This window comes from Plecotus auritus (genome assembly GCF_963455305.1).
Source record: "Plecotus auritus genome assembly, chromosome: 4".
In the NCBI taxonomy this organism is placed as follows: domain Eukaryota; kingdom Metazoa; phylum Chordata; class Mammalia; order Chiroptera; family Vespertilionidae; genus Plecotus; species Plecotus auritus.
This window is the reverse complement of record NC_137775.1, coordinates 135,173,459-135,185,474: the sequence shown is the minus strand read 5'-3', so window position 1 is coordinate 135,185,474 and position 12,016 is coordinate 135,173,459. Positions and strand designations below refer to the sequence as shown.

The 12,016-nt window shown below is 43.5% G+C and overlaps 1 protein-coding gene and 1 pseudogene across 2 annotated transcripts in view; one reads left to right on the top strand and one right to left on the bottom strand.

The window, feature by feature from the left end:
- Positions 1–12,016, bottom strand: part of IFT56 (intraflagellar transport 56) — a 54,902-nt gene that overhangs the window by 26,995 nt on the left and 15,891 nt on the right. The gene's annotated exons all lie outside the window — the stretch shown is intronic.
- On the top strand, positions 6,577–7,095 carry LOC308247384 (large ribosomal subunit protein bL17m-like; annotated as a pseudogene). Its single transcript has one exon. The product of its transcript is annotated as a large ribosomal subunit protein bL17m-like (transcript).

The following is a 12,016-nucleotide window of genomic DNA, read 5'->3' as shown; positions in this document are numbered from 1 at the left end:
CAGAATATTCATCAGTTTTCCAGGTGTATTCTTTCAAGGTCATGGTCTCTGATTGGTCAGTGCCAGGGCAGGGGGTCATTAGTCCCCACAGCTGGTCCCATCTGTTTTTGCTGCTTTTCTGGGCCTGGAGCTGAATGAAATACAACTGAGGTCCGAATGTTATCTCTAGGGAGGTGAACGCCTGTATCTGGCTGTTAATTGTTCAACCAGTTTGTGCAGCTATCTGTTCAGTTTCCCTATTCCACTTGTCCTGGCTTACTGGTCTGTCTCACTGTTTTACATTTTTGCAAATCTCTTTAATGTCTGGCTTTATAGAGGACAGCTAGATTGGCATATCTGTAACTGCATTTGAACTATTTTGAAATCACACTATCTCTGGAAAAGTTGAACACTTGAGAGAATGAAAGTGGAAAGAAAACATCTTTTAGTATTCTGAGGATAGTTTAAATCTCAGGTAGGGCTAGTCAGAACTAAGGGTGAGGCAAGTAGGTGCCCACGACACAGATTTAAAGCAGCACCACAGCAACCAGCCAGGACTCCACAGAGCTCCACTGGCAAGGAAAGGATGAACAGAACTGGAACATCCCTAACATAGGATCATTGCAATTGCTGACTTTTCAATTTTGCACCTAAGCAGGTTGCTCGCCTCACACAATCCAGGCCCTGGAACATCCCTAACACAGCATCATTGCCCAGCTAGGATTGCATAGGCAGTTCAGGCAATCATGGTCATATCTGTTTCTTTGATCAGCCCTGAAATCCCTGGAACCCCCTACACTAGGTTTTACAGATCCCATGAACTGTAGTCCCAGATCACAATTTGAGAGCCACTGGGCTAGATTATTCAAATCAATGCTCTCATTGAAAACAACTAAATAAAAATAGACATACTCTTAAACATTTTCTTAAGAATACCAAAGAAAGAAGTTGCCAGACCAAAAATGAAGGGGAAAATAGAACCTAGAGACAGTAACAAGCATGAAAACCATTATTTCCCTGAAGGCTTTATTGATTCTCTAAAATTTTTTTTTTAAATATATTTTATTGATATTTTACAGAGAGGAAAGGAGAGGAAAGGAGAGGGATAGAGAGTTAGAAACATCAATGAGAGAGAAACATCGATCAGCTGCCTCCTGCACACCTCCTACTGGGGATGTGCCTGCAACCAAGGTACATGCCCTTGACCGGAATCGAACCTGGGACCTTTCAGTCCGCAGGCCGACGCTCTATCCACTGAGCCAAACCGGTTTCAGCTCTCTAAAATTTTTTAAATATGTATTTATTTTTAATCCTCACCCAAGGACATGCTGAGAGAGAAACATCGATCGGCTGCCTTCCACAAGTTCCACGACTGGGGACTAAACCCGCTACTCAGGCATGTGCCCTGACTGGGAATTGAACAAGCAACCCTTCGGTGCACAGGACCACACTTAACCAACTGAGCCACTCTGGCTGGGCTAAAATTAAAACTTTTAGTTGATGATAGTCCTGCCAGGCAACAAGAACAAAAAACAAATCCCGGGACCTGCACAGGGAGTCTAGTAGGACACCCTTCCCCACAACCAGCCAGGACTCCACAGAGCTCCACTGGCAAGGGAAGGATGAACAGAACTGGAACATCCCTAACATAGGATTATTCCCCAGCTAGGCTTGCATAGGCAGTTCAGGCAATCTCATGCCTTGAGCTTGGTTCAAGGTGGTCCCAAACTGACAGTTCTCTGGGGTATCTGACATAGAAAATGCATATCACTTAGGGAGAAAAGTGCCTTCGTTGTAAGCCTTAAATTATTACCATACAAAGACACTAGACTCCTCGAGGGAGAACCAGGAGAAACGAGAAAAAAACAGAATCAGAGCCACAAAAATTTCAGAAATTCAAATTATTAAACTCAGATCACAAAATAAGTATGCTGACTATGTTCAAGACAATAAAAGACAAGCCTAAAAGCATAATACTGGAAATGACAAAAAGTGAAGATTTTTTAAGAAAAAAAAAAGAACTTTTAGAAATATAAAATATTTTAAACAAAATTAATAACTGGATGGCTAAGTGTCATATAAATGAGCCAAAAATGGCCACTGTATATTGGCCCCCTGCTTGTTTATATTTTAATACCGGTAGCAGGCTAAGACCCATTAGCTCAAAAGCTTTCTAAAAAAGCTTTTTAAAAAATAAGCTTAAATTTTACTCATCCAGTTTGTTTTAAATGTAGCCCAAATAAGCACATTTTTAATTCTGATACCCTGCCTGGTTTTTATACCCCACAAACTTTCCAGACATCTGCTAGCCATAGATAAGATAAACCCTAGAGCTATAAAGAACCTAACCTGCCCAGCTGGCATGGTTCAGTTGGTTGAGCGTGTCCCATGAACCAAGTTACAGTTCGATTCTTGGTCAGAGCACATGCCCAGGCTTCGGGCTCCCATCCCCAGTAGGGAACATGCAGGAGGCAGTCAATTGATGTTTCTCTCATCAATGTTTCTATCGTTCTCTCCCTCTCCCTTCCACTCTCTGAAATCAATAAAAACATATATATTTTTAAAAAAACCTTAGCTGCTGTTGCCTATCAGACCTCAAGCAGCCTCTGACCCCGACACTCGCTCCCTGCTGCCGAGAGACATCCTCTAGACAACATAAGCTCCTATCCAAATTCCCTCCTCCCTGGAGTTACTGTACCCTCCTCCTCTCATTCTGGAAGATGGTCTCTGTGCCATAGCCTCCAGACAGTCACATGCTCTAAAAGTCCCGCCCCCCAGAAAAACCTTTCAAAGAGTCACCCAAATAAAGTTTGTGGGTGCTATTGTCACCTCATGGTCATATCTGTTTCTTTGATCAGCCCTGAAATCCCTGGAACACCCTATACTAGGTTTTACAGTAGGTTAGACATGTCATAAAAAAAGAGTTAGTGAATGGGAAAACAAGTGTGAAGAAATTCTGCAGAGTATAGCACGGAGAGACAAAAGGAGGAAAATAACGAAAAGAGGGTAGTATTAGACAATACTGTAAAAGGGTCTAACATATGTGCCTGATTGAAGTTCCTGAGTGAAATATGAGCAATAATGGGTAGAAGAAAAATCTGAAAAAAAGTTTTTTGAGAATTTTCTCTGATTAAAATAATTAATCCATCAATTCAATAAGTCCCATGAGGACAAAATTTTTTTAAAGTTCACATCTAGTTAAATAATAGTAAAACTGAAGGAAATAAAAATAATGGGAAGTTCTTAAAATTAAATTTTTATTAAAAAGATGGATTACTTTCAAATAAGTTAGAATGATAGCTAACTTCTTAACATAAAAATGGAGCTAGAAGATCATGGAAAGATATCGTCAATGGGCCAATACTCTATAGGTACTCTATACCTAATGAAAATATCTTATAATATAAAAAAGCAATCCGAAACTGGTTTGGCTCAGTGGATAAAGCGTCGGCCTGCGGACTGGAGGGTCCCGGGTTTGATTCCGGTCAAGGGCATGTACCTTGGTTGCGGGCACATCCCCAGTGGGAGGTGTGCAGGAGGCAACTGATCGATGTTTCTCTCTCATTGATGTTTCTACCTCTCTATCCCTCTCCCTTCCTCTCTGTAAAATATCAATAAAATATATTAAAAAATAAATAAATAAATAAAGACATCTTAAGACCAACAAAAACAGAATTTGCAACCAGACTCTCACTAAAGGAAATCTAAAGGATAATCTTTATTTTTAATTTTTAAAAAATTATTTATTGATTTTAGAGAGAGAATAAGGGAGGGGGAGAGAGAAAGGGACAGAAACATTGATTTGTTCTTTCACTTATTTATACATTAATTGGTTGATTCTCATATGTATCCTGAATGGGGATCGAGCCCGCAACCTTGGTGTTAACCAGCTGAGGGCCTGAAGGATAAATTTTACTTCAGTCAATAGAAAAAGAATCCCCAGATGGAAGGTTTCAGTTACAAGTAAAAATAAAAAGGGAGATATGGGTAATACTATCAACAATAAAAATATATATTAAAAAATAAAATAGGTACCCCTCCAAAAAAAGAATAAAAAGGAAAAACTATGATATTTAAATGTTGGTAATCCTATATAATAAAGAGGTAATATGCAAATTGGCCTCACTCCAACACACAAGATGGCCACCCCCATATGGTCAAAGATGGCCACCCCCATGTGGACACAGGATGGCCGCCACAAGATGGCTAGCAGGGGAGGGCAGTTGCGAGGGACCAGGCCTGCAAGGGAGGGCAGTTGGGGGTGACCAGGCCTGTAGGGGAGGACAGTTGGAGGGACCAGGCCTGTAGGGGAGAGCAGGTGGGGGCGACCGGGCCTGCAGGGGAGGGCAGCTGGGGATGACCAGGCCTGCAGGGGAGGGCAGTTAGGGGAACCAGGCCTGTAGGGGAGAGCAGTTGGAGGCGACCAGGCCTGCAGGGGAGGGCAGTTGGAGGCGACCAGGCCTTCAGGGGAGGGCAGTTGGGGGCGACCAGGCCTGCAGGGGAGGGCAGTTGGAGGTGACCAGGCCTGCAGGGGAGGGCAGTTGTACACGACCAGGCCTACAGGGGAAGGGGCAGTTGGGGGAAACCAGGCCTTCAGGGGAGCACAGTTGGGGGCAACCAGGCCTGCAGGGGAGGACAGTTGGGGGAACCAGGCCTGTAGGGGAGAGCAGTTGGGGGCGACCAGGCCTGCAGGGGAGGGCAGTTGGAGGCGACCAGGCCTACAGGGGAGGGCAGTTGGGGGAAACCAGGCCTTCAGGGGAGGGCAGTTGGGGGCGACCAGGCCTGCAGGGGAGGGCAGTTGGAGGCGACCAGGCCTGCAGGGGAGGGCAGTTGGGGGAAACCAAGCCTGCAGGGGAGGGCAGTTGGGAGGGACCAGGCCTGCAGGGGAGGGCAGTTGGGGGCAACCAGGCATGAAGGGGAAAGCAGTTGGGAAGGACCAGGCCTGTATGGGAGGGCAGTTGGGGGAAACCAGGCCTGCAGGGGAGGGCAGTTGGGGGCAACCAGGCCTGCAGGAGAGGGCAGCTGGGGGCGACCAGGACTGCAGGGGAGAGTAGTTGGGGGCGACCAGGCCAGCAGGGGAGGGCAGTTGGGGGTGACCAGACCAGCAGGGGAGAGCAGTTAGCGGTGACCAGGCTGGCAGGGGAGGGCAGTTAGGGCTGATCAGGCTGGCAGGGTAGTGGTTAGGGGGTGATCAGGCTGGCAGGCAGAAGCAATTAGGGGCAATCCAGCAGGCAGGCAGGCGAGCAGTTGGGAGCCAGCAGTCCTGGATTGTGAGAGGGATGTCAGACTGCCCGTTTAGGCCCGATCCCACCGGGGTTCCAGATTGGAGAGGGTGCAGATTGGGCTGAGGGACACATACCCCACCCCCCCGTGCACAAATATCATGCACCGGGCCTCTAGTATGAAATAAATGAACAGATTTAACAGCAATAACTTTTTTAAAATATAATACTAAAGTCCTGGCCAGACGGAGAAACCAAGATGGTGGCATAGGTAAGCACCTAAACTGCTGCCTCGCACAACAATATCAAAACTACAACTAAAAGACAGAACGGACACCATCCAGAACCACAGGAAGGCTGGCTGAGTGCAAATTCTACAACTAGAAGGAAAGAGAAAAGCTCACGGAGAATCAGAGGAATGGCAAAGGGCTGAGGTATGGAGATGTGCGGAGAGAGTAAGGGCAGCTAAGTGCCTGGCTGACTTTCTCTAGCAGGAGGGGGAAGGAAGCCCCCAACTGCACTGAACCCCAGTTCCGACTGCACTGAAACCCAGTTCTGGGCAAAACCCCATGGACCCAGGCTCATAAAGGGGGAGTCTAGACTGTAAGGTAGAGAGAAAGGCACACGGAGACTCGGGGGAGCCGCGGCAGGCAGGGGTCTGGAGGCGCATGCGCGTGAGTGCTCGCAGAGAAAGCTGAATGCGGAGGTTGCTGCAGGCTTTCCCTAGCAGAAGGGAGACGGAAGCTCCTGACTGCACTGAACCCTAGTTCCGACTGCACTGAACCCCAGTTCCGGGCAAGCCCCTGGGGACCCACGCTCTTACAGGGGGAATCTGGACTGTCAGGCGGAAACTCAGGGGAGCCGAGAAAGGCAGAGGTCTGGAGGCGCGTGCACAAGGGCAGGGCTGACAGGAAGCCAAGACTGTCTGCTCTGTGCTGAGCCTCCACCCCATCCAAGCTGAGCACAGAGGCTTTTGCAATTTGGCAAGTCTAATCCTATAAGGCTGTCTCCAGCACTGAACTTCTCCCAGCGTAGACACAGCTGATCCTCACAGCCAACTGGCCTGGAGGTCAATTCCTCCTAGTGATACCAACAACAATTAAGACTTAACTACAACAAGGCTGTACACACAGTCCACAAAGGGGTGCACCAAGAGTTTCCACCTCAGGTAACTGGGGAGGCTGACCCACTGGGCCATATAGGAAACCTAGCACACAAAGCTACCCTACCAACTCAGGGAAGCAATGAAAATGCGGAGGCAAAGAAACAGATCACAAACGAAAGAAATGGAGGAAAACAAACGACTGGATATAGAATTCAAAAACACGGTTATAAGGCTTTTCAAGAATTTCCTAGAGGGGGAGTTGCGGGTAACATGCAGGTGTCGGTCGCCGCCGCCATCGCCCATGGCCGCGTTTATCGCCGCCTGGGCCTTGGTCCCGAGTCCCACATCCACCTGTTGCGGAATTTGCTTACGGGACTAGTGCAACATGAACGCATAGAGGCATCCTGGGTGCGCGTGGATGAGATGAGGGGTTACGCTGAGAAGCTCATCGATTATGGAAAGCGGGGAGACACCAACAAAAGAGCCATGCGCATGGCTGACTTCTGGCTCTGAGAGAAGGACTTGATCCCAAAGCTGTTTCAAGTGCTGGCCCCTCGGTACCAAGGTCAGAATGGGGGCTACACGAGAATGCTGCAGATCCCAAATCGGAATAAGCAGGATCGGGCTAAGATGGCAGTGATTGAGTATAAAGGGAACTGCCTCCTACCCCTGCCCCTGCCTCGCAGAGATAGCAACCTTACACTTCTAAACCAGCTGCTTCGTGGGCTGCGGCAGGACCAGGAAGCAAGCATCCACAGCTCCCACACACCTCAAACACCAGGGATTTAACTGGAGCCAAAGCGTGTGTAGCCTCATCAGTGCCCATGATCATAGGCCTTTGGATCTCTTCATCTCTAAGAACTGGAGCGAGAGTTGTGAAGTGGACAGTCTTAATGGAGCCCAGACCTGTTGGGTAGCCATATAACCTTCTCTTTGCACAATAGGTAAAATTCTTTGTATGAATATATGTAAACTGATTTTTTTCTTTCACCTTGGGATTTCTGAGAATGAGAACTATCCAAATGCTCTGTCTTCATGGGATAGTAAATTCACAGCATATGTTTCTGGCTCTTAAATCCAGGTTTTATTGGGTTACAACAGTTTTGTTCTTAATGCTGGTTTATATGGGGCATCTATAATAATAAAGTGTAAAATGCTAAAAAAAAAAAAAAAAAAAGGAATATCCTAGAAAAGGCCGATAAATTTAGCGAGACCCTCGAGGATATGAAAAAGGACCAACTAGAAATTAAACATACACTGACTGAAATAAAAAATATTATACAGAGACCCAAAAACAGACTAGAGGAACACAAGAATCAAGTCAAAGGTTTGAAATACAAAGAAGTAAAAAACACTCAACCGGAAAAGCAAAAAGAAAAACAAAAATCCAAAAAGTTGAAGATAGTGTAAAAAGCCTCTGGGACAACTTCAAGAGTACCAACATCAGAATTATGGGGGTGCCAGAAGACAGAGAGCAACATACTGAAAACCTATTGGAAGAAATAATGACTGAAAACTTACCCTACCTGGTGAAAGAAATAAACTTACAAGTCCAGGAAGCACACAGAACCCCAAACAAGAGGAATCCAAAGAGGACCACACCAAGACACATCATAATTAAAATACCAAGGGCAAAAGACAAAGAGAGAATATTAAAAGCAGCAAGAGAAAAACAGTTAATTACCTACAAGGGAGCACCCATACGATTGTCAGCTGATTTCTCAACAGAAACTATGCAGCACAGAAGGGAGTGGCAAGAAATATTCAAAGTGATGAATAGCAAGAACCTACAACCAAGATTACTCTACCCAGCAAAGCTATCATTCAGAATTGAAGGGCAGATAAAGAGCTTCACAGATAAGAAAAAGCTAAAGGAGTTCATCACCGCCAAACCAGCATTATATGAAATGCTGAAAGGTATTCTTTAAGAAGAGAAAGAAGAAGAAAAAGGTAAAGATAAAAATTATGAAGAACAAATACATATCTATCAACAAGTGAATCTAAAAATCAAGTGAATTAAAAATCTGAGGAACAAAATAAACTGGTGAATATAATAGAATTAGGGGCATAGAAAGGGAGTGGACTGATAATTCTCAGGGGAAAAGGGTATGGGGGGTGCAGGAAGAGACTGGACAAAAATCGTACACCTATGGATGAGGACAGTGAGGGGGAGGTAAGGGCAGAGGGTGGGGTGGGAATCAGGTGGAGGGAATTATGGGGGGAAAAAGGAGAAACAATTGTAATAATCTGAACAATAAAGATTTATTAAATTTAAATAAACATAAAAATATATTAAAAAGGAAAAAAAAATAAAAATAAAAAAATAAAGTCCTGGCCGGTGTGGCTCAGTTGGTTAAGTGTCATCTTATGCACTGAAGGGTTGCCTGTTCAATTCCCAATCAAGTACATGCCCAGGGTATGGTTTTGGTTGGTCCCATGTCAGGATGCGTACAGGAGACAATCAATCAATGTTGTTGTTTTTCCTCTCTCCCTCTCCCTTCCTCTCTCTCTTAAAAAAAAAAAAAAAAAAAAATCAATAAAAATATTTTTTAAAAATATGATACTAAAGAACAAGATAAAAATAGCATATTATTTAGGAAGGTGGTAAATGAAGTGAAAATATTGTCAAGTCTTTGTATTGCTTAGGAGGAGAATTAAAATTAACATTAAACTTGGTTAAATGAAGGATGTCTGTGGTAATTTTTTAAAAATATATAATTTATTGATTTCTTACAGAGAGGAAGAGAAAGGGATAGAGAGTTAGAAACATCAATGAGAGAGAAACATCAATCAGCTGCCTCCTGCACACCCCCCACTCGGATGTGCCCGCAACCAAGGTACACGCCCTTGGCCGGAATTGAACCTGGGACCTCTGAGTCCCCAGGCCAATGCTCTATCCACTCAGCCAAACCGGTTAGGGCTGTCTGTGGCAATTTTTATGGGAAGCACTAACGTATAAAAACAGAGTATATAACTTCTGAAACTAGCAAAGGAAAAATATAAAGATAAAAAAATAGCCAATCAAAACCAATCCAAAAAATGACCAAAAAAGGAGAGAAAAAGAAATAGGTGAGACAAATAGAAATTATAGACTAATCAAACTGATAAGTATTGACATAAAAATCTTAAATGGAATATTAGCTAACTGAATTCTGTGAAATTTTATTGTAAAGCTGTAGTAATTAAGGCAGTATGATACTGAGAGCAGGAATAAACAAATGGATCAATAGACTAGAGGGCTTTAGAGTCAGATAGACATGGGTTGAGACCTAAATTTGACACCTGTAAAATCTTAAGGAAGTTATTAAAAGTACATTAAGAATTAAGTCAATCATTACAAATTATTTCATGATTATTAGAGAAGAGCTGTTAGGGTTGCTGGAGGAACGCATGAGGCCAAAGTGGTAGGGAATTATAAATTTACTAGAGGCCCGGTGCATGGATTTGTGCACCGGTGGGGTCCCTCGACTTGGCCTATGCCCTCTTGTAATCCAGGACCCCTTGGGGGATGTCAGTTAGCTGGTTTCAACCTGATCCACGGAGGCCTGATTCTGATGGGAGGGAGCCCGATCCCCGCAGGCCCGATCCAGACAGGAGGGAGCCCAATCCTGTGCATTGAACGTCTGTCCCCTGGTGGTGAGTGCGCATCAGAGCGACCAGTCAACCGGTCACTTGGTCACTTAGGCTTTTATATATATAGATTAGGTCATCTGAATACCAAATGGGCTGAGCTCCAAAATGGCGCCAGCCCCCAAAGATGGGGAGTCAGAGGTTTTTAAAGGACTGGGAAGGCCTGGAGGGGAGGGATAATGGTCTTAGCAAGTGGAATGTAATCTAAGTGAAAGGGAATGTCCGTTGTGAAGTGGCCTAAAGGTCAGTTCCCAAGGGAGGGGGATAGATTCAATTATTTGATCAAACCTAACAAATGCCATTGGTATTTGTGGAGAGAATGGACCATATAATATGGAACTCATTACACAAGTTACTAGAGGAATGCCTGATTGTAAATGTTTTAATAAAATTATCGCCAGCCCTGGCCAGGTAGCTCAGTTAGTTATGGTGTCCTCCCATACACCAAGGTTGTGGGTTCGATCCCCAGTCATGGCACATAAAAGAATCAACCAATGAATGCATGAATAAGTGGAACAACAAATCAATGTTTCTCTCTCTAAATCAATAAAATAAATTTTTAAAAAAATAACAAAAAATAAAATGCATGTCCATCTTTTAAGAAAATTTTAATAAAATTATCTTAAGTACAAACTATATCCTACTGCTATGAAACATAAAAATTTTTCAGGATACATCTGACAGTCATCTACTGCTGGAGTACATTATAAAATCAATATGTAAGCTGCACTGACAATTTCAAATGAAAAAGGTATGCCTTTTGGAGATGGGAAGTGCAGTTTGGCAACCTGACTTGGATAGCACTACACCTACAGAAAACTGGTTAACCATGCTATTCACACCAGACTATAGTCAGAACGTGTGCAAATAAAATTGGCAACGTCCCCAAGATTGATTCAAGGTAGAAAGGCAAAAATATATTTCTTTTCTTTGTTCTTACCAAGGATGAAAATTCTGAAGAGATCAAATTGCAAACCCAGTTTACTATTAAACTGCTGATGCTGGAAACTAGCCAATTAGATAGACTCAAGGGGCTCTTTAGTTGAAATGAGCATACCCAAGAATGTATTTTAATGTAATATATAAATGAACTGTTCGATTGTATACTGAGCAATTTTAGTTGACGGGCATTTCTTTTGCCACAACTAACCACCTTTATTGACATAAGCCACAGAAAGTGAATCTGGGCTTATGCTAAAGACATGTGCTCTACACCCCTCCTCCTTCCCTGCCAACTACTACACAGTTTCCCTGAGGAGTTGAATATCCTGTCAGCACAAAGTAAGTTCCTTGCTATTACATTTTCACAAATTTTACCTTAATATAGTCAATTTGCTGGTTTCAGTTTCTTTCTTTCCTCCTCTTACTCTGGGTGGTATGATACCAGTTAAAACTGTTTTTCTGATAAGGGTAGGATTTTAAAATTTTGACACATGCAGAAATTTTACTTTTAAATTTTGGTGGCTTCTGACATAAAGTAATGCCCAAGAAATAATTTCCAAACATGGTTGCCTCATAGAGTTAACTTAAAAATATGTGTACAAGACCTGGCCAGTGTGGCTCAGTTGGTTGGTCACTGTCTTATAAACCAGGAATTTGCTGGTTCAATTCCCACCAGGAGGTTTTGGGCTCAATACCTGGTAGGGGGCATGCAGGAAGCAGCCAATTGATGTTGTTATCTCTCTCTCTCTCTCTCTCTCTTTCTCTCTAATAAATTCTTCTTTTAAAAAAATTTGTACAATGTTGGGCAAAAATAGGTTTACAGTTGTTAAAATAAATAATAACACAAAGTAAACTCTTGTGTTCTGCATACTCACAACTGTAATCCTACCTTCTCCCTCCCCTTAAATAACCAAATCTGTACATAGACATAGTATAGTACATGCTCTCTATCTATATATGTTTACAGCTATATACACGTGTATATATGCATGCGTGTGTGTGTGTGAAATGTTAAATAAAATAAAAGGGGGGTCATAATGTATGGCCTCCTATGTACTCTCAGTAGTTTCCTATAAAAAGAGAGCTCTAACAGAATTTACCACAGGGCTGTCAGGGAAACTAAATAAAGGATATAAAG